This window comes from Ranitomeya variabilis, chromosome 4 (genome assembly GCF_051348905.1).
Source record: "Ranitomeya variabilis isolate aRanVar5 chromosome 4, aRanVar5.hap1, whole genome shotgun sequence".
NCBI lineage: Eukaryota > Metazoa > Chordata > Amphibia > Anura > Dendrobatidae > Ranitomeya > Ranitomeya variabilis.
In genome coordinates, this window is record NC_135235.1 from 396,358,883 (window position 1) to 396,375,144 (window position 16,262).

Consider the following 16,262-nt stretch of genomic DNA (forward strand, 5'->3'; position numbering starts at 1 on the left):
TCAAAACACTGCGGGGCTGGGATTCATGGCCTGGCGCAGCACATATGTTCGCCTCTCGCACTCGGTTCCTTACACCCGCTTCAGACTGTGCGGCGTCAGCTGATCCCTTATCGCATGCCACGGCCATGAAGCCGCACAGTCTGAAGAAGGCGGAAGGAGATGAGGGACAGGCGAACTGATGCACTGATCATGCCCATCAATCACACCCTCACAGTCCCAATAAATAAGACACCGAGGGGCGTTGTGTGGGTCAGGGCGGCCGCAGAGGCGCAGGCAGCCAAACAATGATGCCAGAAGACGGGCAGCGCTACCAAGGGGGTTGCAGCGTGTCATTACAAAGGAAAGTCACACCTCCGGGACGGTTAAATGGTCACACAGAGGACACATTTTAGACGTCTTTTCAGTTCCACATGTGCGAGGAGAATACGTTTATGAGCCACCTTGCACACATGCAGCATTACCGCTGTACAAGGTGGCTGTAAAACGTACAAACGCCTGGGGGAGGGGGGACAGGTTCCCTTCAATTTCAGTTCTGGTGTCTGCGTGGCTTTTGCAGGACACGATGCCGGCTGCACAGCAGGGGAACAGCTGGCGGCGCTGAACCCCACTGACACATTGGCTGGTGTTTTTCTCTGTGCAGCTAGCAGTACCGGGCCCCAACTGGCGGTGTTAGAGCCCGGGGTCAGCAGGAGGAGGAGAGGGAGCAGAGTGTAGGCCGAAGCCTGCACTGGCGGCAGCTTTGGGTCTGTTGTGCCTGCGTGGCAGTTGCAGGACACGTTGCCGGCTACACAGCAGGGGAACAGCTGGCGGTGCTGAACCCCACTGACACATTGGCTGGTGTTTGGCTCTGTGCAGCCAGCACTTCCGGACAGCAACTAACGGTGTTGGAGCCCGGGCTCTGCAGGCGGAGCAGAGTGTAGGCCGAAGCCTAATTGAACCGATTTTAAAAGTAACCTTTAACCCCCCCTCAGGGGTGAAAAACTACAAGAGCCACAGCTTGGGCAGCAGTAATGCTGCACAAGTGAAAGGTTGCTCTTTTAATTTTGCTCCTTGCACACGCTGAAAGGAACACGTACAACATTTAGGCCCTTACACAGTCAAACTGTTTTGGAGGCGCGAGTTCCCCTCGTAAGGAGACGCAGCACAGCTTGCAAAAATGCCACCTTGGTGCTTTGCGCGGCCTCCTGAGCATCGTTATTTGTTGCACAGGAGTCTGCGCTGTCGTGTTATCCCTTGGCCTTGCGCTGTTAGTGCTGCCCGTCCTCTGACATCATTTGATGTCGGCCGGTGCGGTTCGCGATGCCCATGAATCCCAGCCCCGCAGTGTCTTGACATAGTTAAAACACTGCGGGGCTGGGATTAATGGCCTGGCGCAGCACATATGTTCGCCTCTCACACTCGGGTCCTTACACCTGCTTCAGACTATGCGGCGTCAGCTGATCCCTTATCGCATGCCACGGCCATGAAGCCGCACAGTCCGAAGAAGGTGGAAGGAGATGAGAGACAGGCGAAGAAATGCACCGTTCATGCCCGTCAATCACACCCTCGCAGTCAAAATAAATAAGACACCGAGGGGCGTTGTGTGGGGCAAGGCGGCCGCAGAGGCGCACCCAGCCAAACAATGATGCCAGAAGACGGGCAGCGTTACCAAGGAGCTTGTTGCGTGTCAATACAAAGGAAAATCACTTCTGAGGGACGTTTTAATGGTCACAGAGGACACATTTTAGACGTGTTCAGTTCCACGAGTGCAAGGAGAATAAGTTTCTGAGCCACCTTGCACACATGCAGCATTACTGCTGTACAAGGTGGCTGTAAAACATAGAAACACCTGGGGGAGGGGGGACAGGTTCCCTTCAATTTCAGTTCTTGTGTCTGCGTGGCGGTCGCAGGACACGTTGCCGGCTACACAGCAGGGGAACAGCTGGCGGTGCTGAACCCAACTGACACATTGGCTGGTGTTTTTCTCTGTGCAGCTAGCACATCTGGGCCAAAACTGGCGGTGTTAGAGCCCAGGGTCAGCAGGAGGAGCAGGGGGAGCGGAGTGTAGGCCGAAGCCTGCACTGGAGCAAGTTGAAAGGAAACCTTTAAACCCCCCCCCAGGCGTTTGTAGCTGAAAGAGCCATTGTGTACAGCACTAATGCTGGAAAAGGTAAACTTAGCTCTTTTAATTATGGTCCTTGCACATGCTGAACCTAACACTTATGAAATGTGTCCCCTCACATCGTTAAACCGTCCGGTAGGTGGAACTTTCCTTTGTCGTGTGACGCAGCACAGCCATCATTTTTACCCCCTTGGCCCTACGGCTTCTTCAGACTGTGCGGTGTCACGGCCGTGGCATGCTATTAGGGATCAGCTGACAACGCACAGTCTGAAGAAGCCATAGGGAGGGGAGTGAGAGGCGAGGATATGCACTGCGCATGGCCACGGATCCCAGGCCCGCGGTGGGATTACATTAGACGACACTGCGAGGCGGGATCTCGGCCAGCGCACCCGCACAGGCGCAGCCAGCCTGACACCAAATTATGTCAGAAGACGGGCAGCGCAACATGTGTGCATGGCCAAGGGCTAACCTAACAGCGCAGGCTCCGGGACAGATTCAAACAACGCTGAGGAGGCGGCGCACGGTGCCAAGGGGGTAAAAATGATGGCTGTGCTGCGTCACACGACAAAGGAAAGTTCCACCTACCGGACGGTTTAACGGTGTGTGGGGACACATTTCATAAGTGTTAGGTTCAGCATGTGCAAGGAGCACCACGAAAAGAGGCACTTTTTCCCTTTGCATCATTACTGCTGCACAAGGTGGCTCCTTCAGTAACAAACGCCTGGGGGGGGGGGACAGGTTCCCTTAAATTTAACTTGTTGTGCCTGCGTGGCGGTCGCAGTACACGTTGCCGTATACACAGCAGGGGAACAGCTGGCGGTGCTGAACCCCACTAACACATTGGCGAGGTGTTTGGCTCTGTGCGTACAGCACTTCTGGACGGCAACTAGCGGTGTTGTAGCCCAGGGACAGGTGGAGGAGGAGGAGGTAGGAGGAGGTAGGAGGGATTGCCACACACACAGCTGGGGAACAGCTGACGTTACTGAACCCCAATAACAGAGGAGGGACTGTTGGGACTGTGCGGACAGCACTTCTGGACGGCAACTAGCGGTGTTGGAGCCCAGGGACAGGTGGAGGAGGAGGAGGTGGAGGAGGTAGGAGGAGGTAGGAGGGATTGCCACACACACAGCAGGGGAACAGCTGACGTTACTGAACCCCAATAACAGAGGAGGGACTGTTGGGACTGTGCGGACAGCACTTCTGGACGGCAACTAGCGGTGTTGGAGCCCAGGGACAGGTGGAGGAGGAGGAGGTGAAGGAGGTAGGAGGGATTGCCACACACACAGCTGGGGAACAGCTGACGTTACTGAACCCCAATAACAGAGGAGCGACTGTTGGGACTGTGCAGACAGCACTTCTGGACGGCAACTAGCGGTGTTGGAGCCCAGGGACAGGTGGAGGAGGAGGAGGTGGAGGAGGTAGGAGGGATTGCCACACACACAGCTGGGGAACAGCTGACGTTACTGAACCCCAATAACAGAGGAGCGACTGTTGGGACTGTGCGGACAGCACTTCTGGACGGCAACTAGCGGTGTTGGAGCCCAGGGACAGGTGGAGGAGGAGGAGGTGGAGGAGGTAGGAGGGATTGCCACACACACAGCTGGGGAACAGCTGACGTTACTGAACCCCAATAACAGAGGAGGGACTGTTGGGACTGTGCGGACAGCACTTCTGGACGGCAACTAGCGGTGTTGGAGCCCAGGGACAGGTGGAGGAGGAGGAGGTGGAGGAGGTAGGAGGGATTGCCACACACACAGCTGGGGAACAGCTGACGTTACTGAACCCCAATAACAGAGGAGGGACTGTTGACTGTGCGTACAGCACTACTGGACGGCAACTAGCGGTGTTGGAGCCCAGGGACAGGAGGGGGAGGTGGAGGTAGGAGGAGGTAGGAGGGATTGCCACACACACAGCAGGGGAACAGCTGACGTTACTGAACCCCAATAACAGAGGAGGGACTGTTGACTGTGCGTACAGCACTACTGGACGGCAACTAGCGGTGTTGGAGCCCAGGGACAGGAGGGGGAGGTGGAGGTAGGAGGAGGTAGGAGGGATTGCCACACACACAGCAGGGGAACAGCTGACGTTACTGAACCCCAATAACAGAGGAGGGACTGTTGACTGTGCGTACAGCACTACTGGACGGCAACTAGCGGTGTTGGAGCCCAGGGACAGGAGGGGGAGGTGGAGGTAGGAGGAGGTAGGAGGGATTGCCACACACACAGCAGGGGAACAGCTGACGTTACTGAACCCCAATAACAGAGGAGGGACTGTTGACTGTGCGTACAGCACTACTGGACGGCAACTAGCGGTGTTGGAGCCCAGGGACAGGAGGGGGAGGTGGAGGTAGGAGGAGGTAGGAGGGATTGCCACACACACAGCAGGGGAACAGCTGACGTTACTGAACCCCAATAACAGAGGAGGGACTGTTGACTGTGCGTACAGCACTACTGGACGGCAACTAGCGGTGTTGGAGCCCAGGGACAGGAGGGGGAGGTGGAGGTAGGAGGAGGTAGGAGGGATTGCCACACACACAGCAGGGGAACAGCTGACATTACTGAACCCCAATAACAGAGGAGGGACTGTTGACTGTGCGTACAGCACTACTGGACGGTAACTAGCGGTGTTGGAGCCCAGGGACAGGAGGGGGAGGTGGAAGTAGGAGGAGGTAGGAGGGATTGCCACACACACAGCAGGGGAACAGCTGACGTTACTGAACCCCAATAACAGAGGAGGGACTGTTGACTGTGCGTACAGCACTACTGGACGGCAACTAGCGGTGTTGGAGCCCAGGGACAGGAGGGGGAGGTGGAGGTAGGAGGAGGTAGGAGGGATTGCCACACACACAGCAGGGGAACAGCTGACGTTACTGAACCCCAATAACAGAGGAGGGACTGTTGACTGTGCGTACAGCACTACTGGACGGCAACTAGCGGTGTTGGAGCCCAGGGACAGGAGGGGGAGGTGGAGGTAGGAGGAGGTAGGAGGGATTGCCACACACACAGCAGGGGAACAGCTGACGTTACTGAACCCCAATAACAGAGGAGGGACTGTTGGGACTGTGCGGACAGCACTTCTGGACGGCAACTAGCGGTGTTGGAGCCCAGGGACAGGTGGAGGAGGAGGAGGTGGAGGAGGTAGGAGGAGGTAGGAGGGATTGCCACACACACAGCAGGGGAACAGCTGACGTTACTGAACCCCAATAACAGAGGTGGGACTGTTGGGACTGTGCGTACAGCACTTCTGGACGGCAACTAGCGGTGTTGGAGCCCAGGGACAGGTGGAGGAGTAGGAGGTGGAGGAGGTAGGAGGGATTGCCACACACACAGCTGGGGAACAGCTGACGTTACTGAACCCCAATAACAGAGGAGCGACTGTTGGGACTGTGCGGACAGCACTTCTGGACAGCAACTAGCGGTGTTGGAGCCCAGGGACAGGTGGAGGAGGAGGAGGTGGAGGAGGTAGGAGGGATTGCCACACACACAGCTGGGGAACAGCTGACGTTACTGAACCCCAATAACAGAGGAGCGACTGTTGGGACTGTGCGGACAGCACTTCTGGACGGCAACTAGCGGTGTTGGAGCCCAGGGACAGGTGGAAAAGCAGAGGAACACAATGTAGGCCGAAGCCTGAGAAAGTCGAAAGGGAACCTTGAACCCCCCCCAAGGCGTTTGTAGCTGAAAGAGCCAGCTTGTGCAGCACAAAAGATGCAAAAGGAAAAGGTGGCTCTTTTCATCATGCTCCTTGCAAACACAGAACTAAACACTTATAAAATGTGTCCCCTGAAACCGTGAAACCGTCCCGGAGGTGGGACTTTCCTTCGTAATATGACGCAGCACAGCCGTCATTCCTACAACCCCCGGCGCCGCGCCCCGACTCCTCAGCGTTGTTTGATTCCGTCCCGGAGCCTGCGCTGTTATGTTATCCCGTGGCCAGGCACACTTAGCGCTGCCCATCTTCTGACATCATTTGGTGTCAGGCTGGCTGCGCCTGTGCGGCCGCGCTGGCCGAGAGCCCGCCTCTCAGTGTCTTCTGATTTAATCCCACTGGGGGCCTGGGATCCATGGCCATGCGCAGTGCATATCCTCGCCTCTCACTCCCCTCCCTACGGCTTCTTAAGACTGTGCGGTGTCACGGCCGTGGCATGCTATTCGGGACCAGCTGACACCGAACAGTCTGAAGAAGCCATAGGGAGATGAGTGAGAGGTGGAGGTTCAGATATGCACTGCGCATGTCCATGGATCCCAGGCCCCCAGTGGGATTAAATCAGAAGACACTGCGAGGCGGGCTCTCGGCCAGCGCGGCCGCACAGGCGCAGCCATCCTGACACCAAATGATGCCAGAAGACGGGCAGCGCTAAGTGTGCCTGGCCACGGGATAACATAACAGCGCAGGCTCCGGGACGGAATCAAACAACGCTGAGGAGCCGGGGCACGGCGCCGGGGGGGTAGGAATGACGGCTGTGCTGCGTCATATTACGAAGGAAAGTCCCACCTCCGGGATGGTTTTACGGTATCAGTGGACACATTTTATAAGTGTTAAGTTCTGCGTGTGCAAGGAGCTAAACAAAAATAGCTACCTTTTCCTTGTGCAGCATTACTGCTGCACAAGGTGGCTCTTTCAGTAACAAACGCCTTGGGGGGGGGACAGATTCCCTTACATTTCAGTTGTTGTGTCAGCGTGGCGGTCGCAGGACACATTGCCGGCTACACAGCTGGGGATCAGCTGACGTTACTGAAACCCAATAACACTGGGTCGTATGTTTTGACTGTGCAGACGGCACTTCTGAGCCTCAACTGGCGGTGTTGGAGCCCAGGAATTTAAGTTCAGGTGGTAGAAAGATGAACACAACAGGAGACCTGGATAACGTATACAGTGACCTAATTATTTAATCAGGAAGAGGAGTGGCAAATTCCTGCGAGATCCAGGCCTTGTTCATTTTCAGGAAAGTAAGCCGGTCAACGTTATCGGAGGATAGTCGCATGCGACGGTCAGTTAGTACACCACCTGCAGCACTAAAGACACGTTCCGATAATACACTGGCCACAGGGCAAGACAGCACCTCCAATGCATACTGGCTTAGCTCTGGCCATGTATCCAGCTTTGAGACCCAAAACTTGAAAGGGGAAGAGCCGTCTGGGAGTACAGCAAGAGGGCAAGACATGTAGTCTGTCACCATCTGACGGAACCGTTGCCTCCTGCTGACTGGAGCCGTCTGTGATGGTGTAGACTTTTGTGGGGGGCACAGAAAACTGTGCCACAGTTGGGCCATACTGGTCTTGCCTTGGGCAGAGGCACTGCTTCTGCTCCCTCTTTGTGCAGAGCCTCCACCACTGCCTGGACGCACTGAGCTGCTTTGGAATGCACTAGCAGCACTTCTCTCAGTTGGAATGGAGAAGATGATGGAATTCACCAGTGTGTCTTGGTACTCCCGCATTTTTCACTCCCGGTTCAACGGTGTGATGAGGCTTTCTACGTTGTCCCGGTAGCGAGGATCGAGGAGGGTGAACACCCAATAATCAGACATGTTGAGAATGTGGGCGATGCGGCGGTCGTTTCTCAGGCACTGCAGCATGTAATCCACCATGTGCTGCAGACTGCCAACTGCCCAAGAAACGCTATCCCCTGCTGGAGGCGTGATCTCTGCCCGCTCGTCATCACCCCGCCCTCGCTGTACACACTGAGTACTGGACAATTGTGTAACTCCCTCCTCTGGACGGATGTCTTCCTCCTCCATTGACTCCTCCTCATCCTCCTCACAAATTGTCCCCTGCCTACGCGTTTGTGAGGAACCACGTGGCGCTGACTGTCCAGAAGATGATGGAAATGGTGAATCCTCATCCTCCACCTCTTCCACAACATCATCCCTTAGAGCTTGCAGTGATTTTTCAAGCAGGCAGATAAGGGGGACAGTCATGCTGACTAGTGCATCATCTGCACTCGCCATCCGCGTGGAATAATCAAAGGGACGCAAAACCTGGCAGACGTCATTCATAGTGGCCCACTCTGTGGTTGTGAAGTCTGTACGGCGCTGAGTGCGACTTCTTTGCGCCTGAAGCAGCTGGTACTCCATTACAGCTTGCTGCTGCTCACAAAACCGCTCCAACATATGTAACGTGGAATTCCACCTGGTAGGTAGGTCACATATGATGCGATGTTCCGGCAGGCGGCGTCGGCGCTGCAGAGCCGCAATGCGCGCTTTTGCCGTGCTGGAACGCCGCAAGTGAGCACACTCTAGGCGGACCTTGTGCAGCAGTGCATCAAGATCCGGATAGTCCCTCAAAAAGCTCTGCACGACCAAATTGAGCACATGTGCCAGACATGGGATGTGAGTGAGGTTGCCGAGGCCCAGAGCTGCCACCAGATTTTGGCCATTATCACACACTACCATGCCTGGCTGGAGATTCGCTGGCACAAACCACACATCGCTCTCCTGCTTGATGGCATTCCAGAGCTCCTGCGCTGTGTGGCTACGATTCCCCAAAAAAATTAATTTCAAGACGGCCTGTTGACGTTTGGCCACGGCTGTGCTCATGTCGGTCGTAACAGGTACACGTTCATCACGGGTCCATGTGGAGGTGGACTGTGACGGCTCCTGCAGCGATGATTCTGAGGAACTGGTGTAAGAGGAGGAGTCAATGCGTACAGAATGGATTCCTGCAATCCTTGAAGTGGGCAGGACACGTCCTGCGCCACTCGCACGGTCTGTACCCGGCTCAACGACATTAACCCAATGGGCAGTGAGGGAAAGGTATCGCCCCTGTCCATGTTGACTGGTCCACGCATCGGTGGTGAGGTGGACCTTGCTACTGACGGCGTTCAGTAGCGCGTGTTTTATGTGTCCCTCCACATGCTTGTGCAGGGCAGGGACGGCTTGCCTGCTGAAGTAAAAGTGGCTGGGCACATTGTACTGTGGGACTGCCAATGACATCAAGTCACGGAAGCTGTCAGTCTCCACCAGCCTGAATGACAGCATTTCCAGTGACAGAAGTTTGGCATTTCCTGCAGTCAGAGCCTGTGCTCGTGGGTGGTTTGACGAGAAAGGCCGCCTTTTCTCCCATGCCTGTACTACCGATGGCTGTAGACTGGGCTGGGAGTGTGTGGATGACTGGGAAAGTGGTGCTGCGGGTGGAATTACAGCGGGTCTCTGGACAACAGGGCCAGAGGTTCTTCCACGGCGATCCTGGGAGGAAGCCGAACCAGCTGCGTGTGAGCTGGAGGAAGAGGCAACACGAGCTGAAGAGGTGGTAGCTGCCGCTGTTGGTTGGCCTAGCTCTTCAGTGTGTTTTTCTAACTCCGCCGGGTGCCTGGTGCGCACATGTTTCCACATGTTGGAGGTATTGAGGTTGCTGACATTTTTCCCTCTTTTGACTTTTTGATGACACACCTTGCATCTGACATAGCAAATGTCATCTGCAACTGTGTCAAAAAAGGACCAGGCACTGCAAGTCTTGGGAGCGCCCTTTTTGGCTTTTGGAAGAGACATGCTCCTAACGGGTGCCAAAGCGGAGGCTGCAGGATCCGCAGTCTTCCCCCTCCCTCTCCCTCTTTGGGCCGTACGGGGAATCTCTTCCTCAGAGCTGCTCCCACCACCTTCCTGTCCCTCACGCCAAGATGGGTCAAGGACCTCATCATCTACACTACCCTCTGCCCCCAACTGCTCCTCCTGGGTAGTCTCAGCAGCAGAGCACGCACCAGTAAGTGGCACCTGAGTGTCATCATCAGCTGATGCGGCCTGCGATGTGGTGACCGGAGCCACTGGCCCACCCGCCTCTTCAGAGGAAGAGAGAAAAAGCTGTTGGGCATCACTGCACCCTGCCTCTTCTTCCATTTCTCCAATGCTGCTTGGCTGGCCCCCTGTTTCCAAGCCAAGAGATTCAGAGAACAGAAGTAGAGACGGCTCCTGTCCTGGGCTCTCTGTCTGCCTGGGCAATTTGGCAGGTGGTGAAGAGACAGATGCTCTGTGTCTGAGAGGATGTGGCACTAATTGAAGTTGATGCATTAGCTGCCATCCATCCGACAACGGCTTCAATTTGTTCTTCACGCAGCAGCGGTGTACGGCGCTCTGACACAAAGCTGCGCATGAATGACTGTTGCCTGGTGAAAGTGGGTGCTGATGAGTCACCGGTGCCCGCAGCAGGCACAGAATCCCCACGTCCCCTCCCTGCTCCGCGCCCACGCCCACGCCCACGTGCCTTACTCACTGCCTTCTTCATCTTGGTTGACTGATAAAGATAAGCAGAAAAGTACTAACGGCTTTGTGTGCTTATTCCTGAACAACTCCTCCTAACAGGTATAAGAAACACTAATTTTCTAAAGTGTGGACTAGACTTTAATATGAGCTAATGTGGCCTACACAAATGTAAAGTGGTGTAACTGGTGTGTTTGGTGAACTTTATTATTTATTTATTTTTTGGGGGCTGAACTGACAACAGATAGAGCTGCAGTCACACGGAGACCGTGCAGACAGCCGTAAACGGCGCTGCAAGGCCTAAAAACCCTCTTCTATGTTATCCTATGTAGTGTTTTTCCACAAATTAGCTGGAGACGGGTGGAAAGACACTAATAGGAATTTTTTGAAAAAATGTGCAGCAGCCTGCACTACTTAAAACAAAATGAAAATTGATTTGGCGGTATGACGCAGTGAAGAACCCTGAGCTGGAGACAACCAGGCTATGGCTGCTCACAGACTACAGGGCGAGCTGCAGTCACACCGAGACCGTGCAGACAGCCGTAAACGGCGCTGCAAGGCCCAAAAACCCTCCTCTATGTTATCCTATGTAGTGTTTTTCCACAAATTAGCTGGAGACGGGTAGAAAGACACTAATAGGATTTTTTTGAATAAATTAGCAGCAGACTACACTACTTGGGAAAAAAAAAAAAAAAAGAACAGTATGAGGCAATGAACCACCCTCCCTGAACTGAATACAACCAGCTATGGATGGCCTATGTGGCTGCACTCAGACTAGAGAGTGGGCTGCACTCACACACACACACACACACAGACCTTGCAGGTCGCTTTGAAAACAGCGCTACAAGGCAAAAGCAAGGTGAATAGTAGGTGAACACAGCGGTTGCTAAATTAGCCTTTGGAAAGCACAAAGAAGCAAATCGCTATCTCTAAACTGGCCCTCAGTCAGCAAACAGCGTCCTGTCACTAACTGAATTCACAGCAGAGTGATCGCAAAATGGCGCCAGCGACTTTTAAACTGCATCATGACATCATTTCAGCAGCCAATCACAGCCTTGCCAGTAGTTTCATGCCCTCCATGCTAAACAGGATGTGCCCACACTTGGAATCATTCTCATTGGCTGAATTTGTGCATTTTGAATCTGGGAACTTCCGATTCCGGTATCCGATACGCGGCAAGTATCGGAATACCGGTATCGGAATTCCGATACCGCAAGTATCGGCCGATACCCGATACTTGCGGTATCGGAATGCTCAACACTACCCGTTAGACTATACATCGAATTTTATTGAAGAAACCTCTCAGTGATAACAATATAATCTCCAAAATGAATGAAAGCTCAAAATGCACTGTTCCAAATTATTAGGCACAGTAGAATTTCTAAACATTTGATATGTTTTAAAGACCTGAAAATGCTCATTTGTGGAATTTGCAGCATTAAGAGGTCACATTCACTGAACAAAAAAGCTATTTAACTCCAAAACATCCTAACGGGCCAAGTTACATGTTAACATAGGACCCTTTCTTTGATATCACCTTCACAATTCTTGCATCCTTTGAACTTGTGAGTTTTTGGAGAGTTTCTGCTTGTATTTCTTCGCATGAAGTCAGAATAGCCTCCCAGAGCTGCTGTTTTGATGTGAACTGCCCCCCACCCTCATAGATCTTTTGCTTGATGATACTCCAAAGGTTCTCTATAGGGTTGAGGTCAGGGGAAGATGGTGGCCGCACCATGAGTTTATCTCCTTTTATGCCCATAGCAGCCAATGACTCAGAGGTATTCTTTGCAGCATGAGATGGTGCATTATCATGCATGAAGATGATTTTGCTCCTGAAAGCATGTTTCTGCTTTTTATATCACGGAAGAAAGTTGTCAGTCAGAAACTTTATATACTTTGCAGAGGTCATTTTCACACCTTCAGGAACCTTAAAGGGCCCTACCAGCTGTTTCCCCATGACTCCTCCACCTCCTTGCTGATGTCACAGCCTTGTTGGGACATGATGGCCATCCACCAACCATCCACTACTCCATCCATCTGGACCATCCAGGGTTGCTCGACACTCATCAGTAAACAAGACTGTTTGAAAATTAGTCTTCATGTACGTATGTCTGGGCCCACTGAAACCATTTCTGCTTGGGAACACTGTTTAGGGGTGGCCGAATAGTAGGTTTTTGAACCAAAGCAAGCCTTTGAAGGATCCCACACCTTGAAGTTCGAGGCACCAGCAGCTTCAAATATCTGTTTACTGGTTTGTAATGGCTTTTTTAGCAGCTGCTCTCTTAATCCGATGAACTTGCCTGGCAGAACCCTTCCTCATTATGCCTTTATGAGCACGAACACCTCTGTGCTCAGATTCAGCCACAAATCTCTTAACAGTGCGATCAGGGCCAGCTCCAGGTTTTTGAGGGCCCCGGGCGAAAGAGTCTCACTGGGCCCCCCCTTTAACACATACCACAATTCATGAATCACAGATACAGCAGAGAAATATAGGTATAGTCCAATGCCAGAATTCACTTCTTACATGAGTGATAGCTAGCTATTGTAAATTCTACAATACCATACAGCAGAGGGGCTTTATATAAGTCAACCCCTTATATGCCAATTTTTGTGGAAAACTTTTTAGGCTATGTGCACATGTTGCAGAATTGCTGCGGAAATTTCCGTAACTCCTGCTGCGGGTATATTGCATGCGGAATTGGCATGCGTTTTCCCGCTAAACACTAGCGTTTTACAAGCGTAATTAGCTTGCGGAATGCTAGTGTTTTCCAAGCGATCTGTAGCATCGCTTGGTAAACTGATTGACAGGTTGGTCACACTTGTCAAACATTGTTTGACAAGTGTGACCAACTTTTTACTATTGATGCTGCCTATGCTGCCTATCCCCGGCAGTCTTCCCGCTCCTCGCGATGCTCCGGTCCCAATAATGACAATGACCCCAGATGAAGTAGCAGTCTCGCGAGACCGACGTCATCACAGGTCATTTTCGCAATGCATTATTGGGAATGGAAGCATCGCGAGGAGCGGGAAGGCTGTCGGGGACGCCGGAAGGTGAGAATATCATGATTTTTTATTTTAATTCTTTTTTTTTCTAACAATTATATGGTTCCCAGGGCCTGGAGGAAATTCTCCTCTCCTCCACCCTGGGTACCATCCGCAGATGATCTGCTTACTTCCCGCATGGTGGGCATAGCCACATGCTGAAAGTAAGCAGATCAATGCTTTCCTATGTGTGCGGAATCCCTGCGATTCCGCACAAAGAATGAACATGCTGCTTTTTTTCCAGAATGCGATTCCGCCGTGGAAAAAAAACGCAGCATGTGCACAAAAATTGCAGATTGCATTCTAATAATAGGATGCTTAATGTACGCATTTTTTGCGTTTTTATAGAGAAAAAACGCGAGAAAAAAAGCAAAAAATCCTGAATGTGTGCACACAGCCTTAAAGTAAACATTAGAAATTATTAACGTAGAACATTTGTAAAAGGGCAAAATGGGTTGCAGGCTGCAGCATCACAACACATCAGTATTCATTGTCCCATTGTTTTGAATTCACTGTCGATGTGTAGTGCTGATGACTGACCCCAATAAGTGACATGTACAAAAATGTATACATACAGTACATGTACATGGCACACACGTACATGACACACACACGTACATGGCACACACATACATACAGTACATATACACGGCGCACACACATACATACAGTACATGTACATATTGCACACACGTACATGGTACACACATATACATGGTACAAACATACAGTACATGTACATGGCACACACACATACATGGTACACACATACATACAGTACATGTACATGACACACACATACATACAGTACATGTACATGGCACACACGTACATACAGTACATGGAACATACGTATATGGAACACACACGTACATGGCACACACACATACATACATGGCATACACATACATACATGGCACACACATACATACATGGCACACACGACACATACATACATGGCACACACACATACATACATGGCACACACACATACTTACATGGCACACACTCATACATACATGGCAGACACATGCTGCACAACAAATGCTCATTTGATACATGTGATTCATATAAACACATACACACTGCTCACAGACAGCACACACTACACATACCACACACTATACACACATCAATTACACACACCTCACATACACTGCTTTATGCTGTAGGGAATGAGATGTTCCACAGTATCAGATGCAGCCCTCCTGCTCCCAGCAGCACTATCCCAGCAGACACCTCCCTGCCCTCTCCTCTGCTGGGACTGCCGACAAGAGCAGGAGGAGCTGACAGGAGCCATCATCACAGGAGCAGCACACACAAAGGGTGCTGCACGACTTATGGTACCTCATATCACAGCTCAGGTATGTAGGTGCCGGCCCAGGTCTTAGCTCTCCCTCCCCTCAGAAGCTCCATGCAGGAGGACGGTGCACTGGCCTATGAATACATGGCCTGTGGTGACATCATGGTCACATGGCAGGTCACATGATCGTGATGTCACTACAGGTCCTCAACCAGTCTCTACATCGGAAGCTTCACTGATTATGATTATCAGTGGAGCTTCTGCTGTAGTGGCTGGGGGGCCCCTAACGCCGGCCCTGGCTGTATCCCAGACAGCATGAGTGGGCCCCCCTGTCTCGCCAGGGCCCCGGCACTTGCCCAGGTGCGCCAGGTGCTGACGCCGGCCCTGAGTGCGATGATCACGCTTATGTTTTCAGGAAATACCTAATGTTTTCATCCCTTGACCAAGGCATTGCACTATTTGATGCTTTTCGGCAGCAGAGAGATCCTTTTTCTTTCCCATGTTACTTGAAAACTGTGGCCTACTTAATAATGTGGAACATCATTTTTAAGTAGTTTTCCTTTAATTAGAATTGCCTGGAAAACTAATTATCACATGTGTTTAAGATTGATTTCAGTGATCCATTGAGCCCTGAGACACACTACCATCCACGAGTTTATTTGAAAAACAAAACAATTAAATCTTTATGACACTTAAATCCAAGTTGCATAATAATTTGGAACACAGTGTATATACTCTTTGTTTGTATGTTCACATTATAACTTCTATTTAATACAGTGTTGAGAGCATTTGATTGACTATATTCCCCTATCACAGACATTTGTGCTGATGACCTGGCCTCTCACTTTATAGAGACTATAGATAACATCCATCAGGAAATCCCCTCCCAGCCACCAAGTTCAGTGACTCCCATCCCTCCCTGCATTTCCTCTGGCTCACTCTTCACATTTGATCCCATCACAGAAGAAGAAGTCTCCAGGCTCCTCTCTTCTTCTCGTTCGAGTACATGCACTACTGACCCCATTCCCTCTCATCTCCTCCAGTCTCTCTCTCCAGTCGTCACAACTGACCTAACAACTATCTTTAATCTCTCCCTCTCCTCAGGCATTTTCCCATCCTCCTTCAAACACTCTATCATTACTCCATTATAAAAGAAACCGGCTCTCAACCCATCCTGCACAAATAACTACAAGTCTCCAATCTCTCCTTGATCTATAAACTTTTTGATGATATTCTAATTTTGTGAGAATCACCTGTATATCCTTAAAGAGTTACTATCATTTTAATATTTATTGATCAATCATCAATTTTGCCAGAGAAAGTAGCAGATTTATGTAATAAAATATATTACAAAGTTGCATTATTTTCATGTGCACTATTGCTTTACCGAATACATATTAAAATGACAGTGACTCTTTAAGGAATAAACTCAGTTTTCAATTCTGAGGTAAAATCTGTATCAGGGAAGACACTTTCCCATTACTGAGATAGGAGATGGCAGCCGCTATCTTACTGATAAGATTCTATCTAGATAGGAGGGGGAGGAGGAGGAGGAGGGTGGAGCTCAGCCTCTAACTCCTCCCTCCTACCATCTACATAGAAGTGAATCCATGGCACAGTAAACA